This window comes from Adiantum capillus-veneris, chromosome 22 (genome assembly GCF_014529385.1).
Source record: "Adiantum capillus-veneris isolate H3 chromosome 22, ASM1452938v2, whole genome shotgun sequence".
Classification (NCBI taxonomy): domain Eukaryota; kingdom Viridiplantae; phylum Streptophyta; class Polypodiopsida; order Polypodiales; family Pteridaceae; genus Adiantum; species Adiantum capillus-veneris.
In genome coordinates, this window is record NC_140952.1 from 18,177,313 (window position 1) to 18,183,312 (window position 6,000).

Sequence of the window (6,000 nt, forward strand, 5' to 3'; positions counted from 1 at the left end):
TGAGGTGAGAAAATTACCTTTCACAATTTAACTTTCATATTGCTCACATTGCTAGTAAGCACAATCAAGTGGCTGATGCACTTTCACGACGACCAAAAGTTAATGGGGTGTTAGCAACTCACAATGATCTATCTTCTATGATAGATGAGTATGCTACTGACCCTGACTTTAAAGAAATAATGTCAGAACTTGATTTAGGGAAGAAAGAGGAACCATTCACCTTGCACGATGGTTATCTTCTCCATAGAAATAGGCTATGTGTTACCCACTCCCTTCGTGAGAAAGCCATGTATGAATCCCATGCTCCTCCCTATGCGGGGTATAGAGGCATTCAACCTACTCTCTGAGTAGTATGAATGTACTTCTATTGGCCTACCATGAAAGTGAACATACAAGAGTATGTTTCAAAATATGTAGTATGCCAAAAGACCAAGTATGATAGAGGGAAGAAACCTGTATTACTCCAGCCATTGCCTATCCCAAATTCATCATGGGAGAGTATATCCATGGATTTCATCTTTGGATTTCCCCAGTCTATCCATGGGAATATGGGAATATGGACAATATTGGACTTGTTTAGTAAGAAAGCACACTTTATTCCTGTCAAAAAGACTATTAAGGCACACCAAATGGCAACTCTCTTCATATCAAAGATTTTCAAACACCATGGATTGCCAACATCCATTGTGTCATCAGATAGAGATCCTAGAATGACCAGTAATTTCTAGAAAGGTCTCTTTGAAAATCTAGGCACAAGAATGAATTTTTGTTCGGCCTATGACCCACAAACGGATGTCCAAAGTGAGATAGCCAATCTTACGATACTCAATCTACTAAAGACTTATGTTATCAAAGTAGATCAACGCTCACAATGGAAAAAGTACTTACCTCTTGTAGAGTATGCCTACAATACTGTACATACTTCTACAAAAAAAGCACCTTTTGAGATCATTGAGGGAAGACCTAAAAGTCCCTTGCTACTCAAAGTACATGGGAAGATCTTTGATGTCGATGAGTATAGCCGTGACCTACAAGAATCTTTTCAAAAGATTAAGGAGGCTATATCCATCTCTCAACAAAGGCAAAAAGCTGTTGCTGAGACAAGCACAAAAGGTCCTTAACATTCAAAGAAAATGATTGGGTCTTACTTAAGTTTCCTAAAGCTCGATTGAGGCAAACAACAGGAAAAAATCCTACTGGCCATCAAAGGTATTATGCTAAGCTAGCAAAAGGATACTATGGTCCTTTCCAAATCTTGAAGCCCATCAATGAAATGGCTTATTAACTCAAGTTGCCCAACCATTTGCTCATACACAATGCTTTTCATGTGAGCCTAACTTAAGCCCTACAAAAAAGATCCACCAAGTGAACCAGTTATTGAAGACCCTCCCAAAATTGAAGACCAAGAAGAGGGTTTGGAACCCAAAGCTATCCTTTGGCATGTAGACAAGGTACTACGACATGGTAAGATTATCTGATGGTATCTTATTAAGTTCAAAAATCATCCTTTTGCAGATGCTAGATGTGAAAGCAAGGAACACAGCTTAAGGATAGTATGAACCTTGTCAATGCTTACAATGCTACATTAGAGTAAGCAAATGTACAAATTTCTTTTAAATGACCAATGTTTTTGTCTTATAAGACTAGTTCTCTTCTTATTGTGCACAAATTTAAATAGTGTGCATCCTTAGAATCATGTTTGTGATGACGACGTCTCTCAAACACCAAGTATAATTTTTTACTCTACTTGGGAGAATGAAATGGACTAAAGAGCAGACATGCTTGCGGCAGCTATGTCTCCCATGCACCAAATGGATTAGTTATCCATCTTGGAAAGATGTCGTAGGGTTGAAATACTCTACCCGCTAAGCAAGATTGACCAATGACTAAGGCTTTATCTCTTCTACCTCATAGTCGAGGACGACTATGATTTCAAGAGAGAGGTAATGTCATAAAATCTAATATCTAACCAACCCAAATGATTTTCTCATATTAAATTGATCACTTAATGTGGGAGAATAAACGAGAACAAGGGTTAGAATATAGACATGTGATTTTGGATCTATCTCAACATGGGGCCAATGGTAAAGGGGCCCAAATGAGAGATGGTCTGTCAAAGAGCAAGGCTAACCAATGGAGATTAAAGACCTTAGGGTTAGCTTCATTAAAGACCTCCAATAGTTAGTGTTAAAAGTCCTTTGACCTTAGGTAAGCTAGGGCTATGCTTGAGGTGGGAACCAGGCACAAGCTTGAGGTGCTTGTCGTGCTTGGTGACTGAGATGCTTCAGATGCTTGAGGTGCTTGTCATGCTTGAGATGTTCGGGTTGTACTTGAGGTGGGAACCCAACCCAAGCTTGAGGGCCTTAAGGTCCGAGCTTGTGGTGAGAACTAAGCCCAAGATTGAGCGGCTTGACGTGTCACAAAAGTCAATGCATATCCCTACAAGGAGGGGGTGAGCCATGCAAGAAGGGGGGGTGGTTGCTTGACCATTCTCTCTCCCAAAGGGCACCCCTTGCTCAAGAGGCAAGTAGGACACATGTCAAGCCCCTAGCTAGGTTACCCACAAGGAGTGTCCAAAGCCTATTGGTTGGCCTCCCAAGGGGTCCAATGATAATTAAATAGATTTAAGTAATTATTTTAGCATATATCAAGTAATCTCTCTCAAAAGGGAAAGGGGGACACTTTTCCCAAGGCTACCCTTGTTGCTTGATATGTCCCTGCATGTGATTGGCTAGGCCTGGGGAGGTCCAATGGTTTTCAATCATGAGATACAAGGGGGGGTTGACCAAAGCAATCTAGGGTGTTTCTTGAAGGGTATACTCTCACACACACAGTCACACACACTCTCATTGTGTGAAGTGAAAAGTGCAAGAGCTCCATCTCCTTCTCCAAGCAAGTAGAGAGTTGAGAGCCTACACCAACACTCTTGGCTATGGAATGCAAATCCAACCAAGAGCCATGCTTCAATGCTTAAGCTTGCCATCTTCTCCATCTTCATTACTATGCTATTATGTATGCTAGCAAGAAGAGTGATGATAAGTGAGGAACTAATTCTTTCTCCTATGAAATGTTTCTTCTTCTTCTTCCCTACCCTCATTCCCTGCTAGCTCTCTCCACCTTCGAAGGTGTTTGAGGTCTTGGGAATGAGGCTTGGGATAGTTAATGGTTTCCACAATGTTTATGTTATGCTCGTGATGCATGAAGCTTTCCATCTTCATTGCATCACCTAGGTCACAAGGAAGACAAAGATTGTATTGTACCAAGTCTCTCTTGCTGGGAGAAACTATAATACAAATGCCTATTGGAGGGGGGACCGGCTCTACATAAATTCGGTCCTCAACTGTTGTCATGTTATCTAAATTCTCTCTCTTGCAAAAGTATTGTTCTTGCCAAGTTAATTTAATACTATGTTTATGTTGCTACCACCAATTAAGTTCACCCGCTATGTTCACAAAGTAATTTCACAAAAGTACTTTCTCTAATTTCCACTACTCTCAAAGTTAATAGGCCATTTGCATTACAGAACACACACAACCTCACATAAGGCAAGCTTGGTAAAAAGAAATCAAATAGGACACTTGTCAAGCTCCTCTTCATGTTTCCCTCATGGTGTGGCTAAAGCCTATTGGTTAGCCTCCTAAGGGGTCCAATTATAATTTAGTTGATTTAATTAATTATTTTTGCATTTATCAAGTACTCTCTCTCAAAGGGGGAAGGGGAACACTTGTTCCAAGACTAGCCTTATTGGTTGATATGCACTATGCTTGTGATTGGCCAAGCTTGAGGAGGCCCAATCATATGCAAGATAGTGCTAGAAGAGGGGGTCCACCAAAGCAAGGAGGGGGGTTGCTTGGGGGTATACTCTCCCACACTAACTCTCTCTCTCTCTCTCTCTCTCTCTCTCTCTCTCTCTCTCTCTCTCTCTCTCTCTCTCTCTCATTGTGTGAAGTGAAAAGTGCAAGAGCTCCATCTCCTTCTCCAAGCTAGTAGAGAGGTTGAGAGCCTACACCAACACTCTTGGCTATGGAATGCAAATCCAACCAAGAGCCATGATTCAATGCTTAAGCTTTCCATATTCTCCATCTTCATACTATGCTATTATGTATGCTAGAAAGAAGAGTGATGATAAGTGAGGAACTATTTCTTTCTCCTATAAACGTTTCTTCTTCTTCCTCTTTTGTACCCTCATTCCCCGTTAGGTCTCTCCACCTTTGAAGGTGTTTGAGACCTTGGGATATTTAATGCTTTTTACAAAGTCTATGTTATGCTCGTGATGCATGAAGCTTTCCATATTCGTTGCATCACGTAGGTCACAAGGAACACAAAGATTGTATTGTACCAAGTCTATCTTGATGGGAGAATCTATAATACAAAAGCCTATTGGAGAAGGGACCGGCTCCACATATATCCGGTTTTCAATTGTTGTCAAGTTCTCTAAGATCTCTCTCTTGCAAAAGTATTGTTCATGCCAAATTAATTAAGTACTATGATTATGTTGCTACCATCAAATAAGTTCACCCTCTATGTTCTGAAAATAGTCTCACAAAAATGATCTCTTTAATTTTTCTAATTCCACTATTCTCAAAGTTCATAGGTGTGCGCTTTGCCGCACGTGTTGAAGGCTGGGAACTTGCTTGTGCATTGTGTGCGAGCCTCGAAAGGCTGCAAGCACACAACTAGAGATTCCTAGTAAGCTCATAGAAACAATGGTGTGTCACTCACTGCTCAATGCTTTTGTTGTGAAGGATCCTGTGCTGCGAAGAAGAAGGACCTGCGGTCGATGCCGCGCTCAACCGCCTCATTGCCACCGATGCCGCCACAACGATCGATTACTCTCTCTCTCTCTCTCTCTCTCTCTCTCTCTCTAGCATACACACACACACACACACACACACACACACACACACACACACACACACATACACACGTGAGTACACGAAGGAGAAGGAGACATAGATGGAGCAAGAGCACTTCTTAGCTTACACCTCAAAGAATGAGGATTTTTAGGTCAAATGGACCTTTTATAAGAGTTTGATCCATTCACATGTGGACGCCCACAGTGGTCAGTCATTGCAAAACTACTTTAAAAATGAGATAAGTGGTGCACCTCTCATTGGCAATCACCTACACGCCTATTGGATTGACAAGGCCGGTCCATGACTCAATCAAATAAATAATATGTGTTTGTCGAAGGTGATAGGGTGTCCGTGAGGGTTAGCATGCCCCCTTCCTGATGTAGATTCCATCCTCAGAAGCTATTGAGATGAAGCCCATTCGTCAAGGTGGAAGAGCATCCAAGATTGAATGTCCTTAACCTTCTTCAATCACAACAAAATCAACCAAAATTTGCATAGTAACTACATTCTCATATACATTTAACAATAATATACAGTTGTAGGCACACAAATTGATTGGTAACAAAATAATAAACAATTTGTCAACAATAAACATTAAAATGTAATATAATCAAATGGATAAGCAGTTGTAAAGGTCAACAACTAAACAAGTATGGAGTCGCTAATTTAATGGTCAAAAGGCACTAGAGGTTAACTATTAATACCATGCGCAAGCTTCTCAATTTTCTCTGGTCAGTTAAGCTATTTAACCGCGAGAGCCAAGTATTTCATGTCAGAGGGCTAACTAGAGGCTATACCTAGAAGACCTTGTATTTAAGCTACGATAAAAGTAATTTCTCATGAAATCATCGCCTAGACTTATTTCTTTTCCTTGACCCCCCAAAGTCTTTTTACATTGATTCAACTTCGATATGTGTGCTTATTTTGTATGCCTTGTGTTTCTTGCTTTTCAAGGAAAAGCGCCCACACTGGAAACCTCTAGGACTCTAGTACCATAGGCAATACATATGAGTGAAGTACCAAATCAAGCTCGGATTTCTCTTCCAGCTTAAGGTTATACATTGTGGCACTTTTGATAAAATAATTTTTTTCATATTCAACATTTTAATTTTGTAACTTTGGGGAGTCATATAACATTGTTACC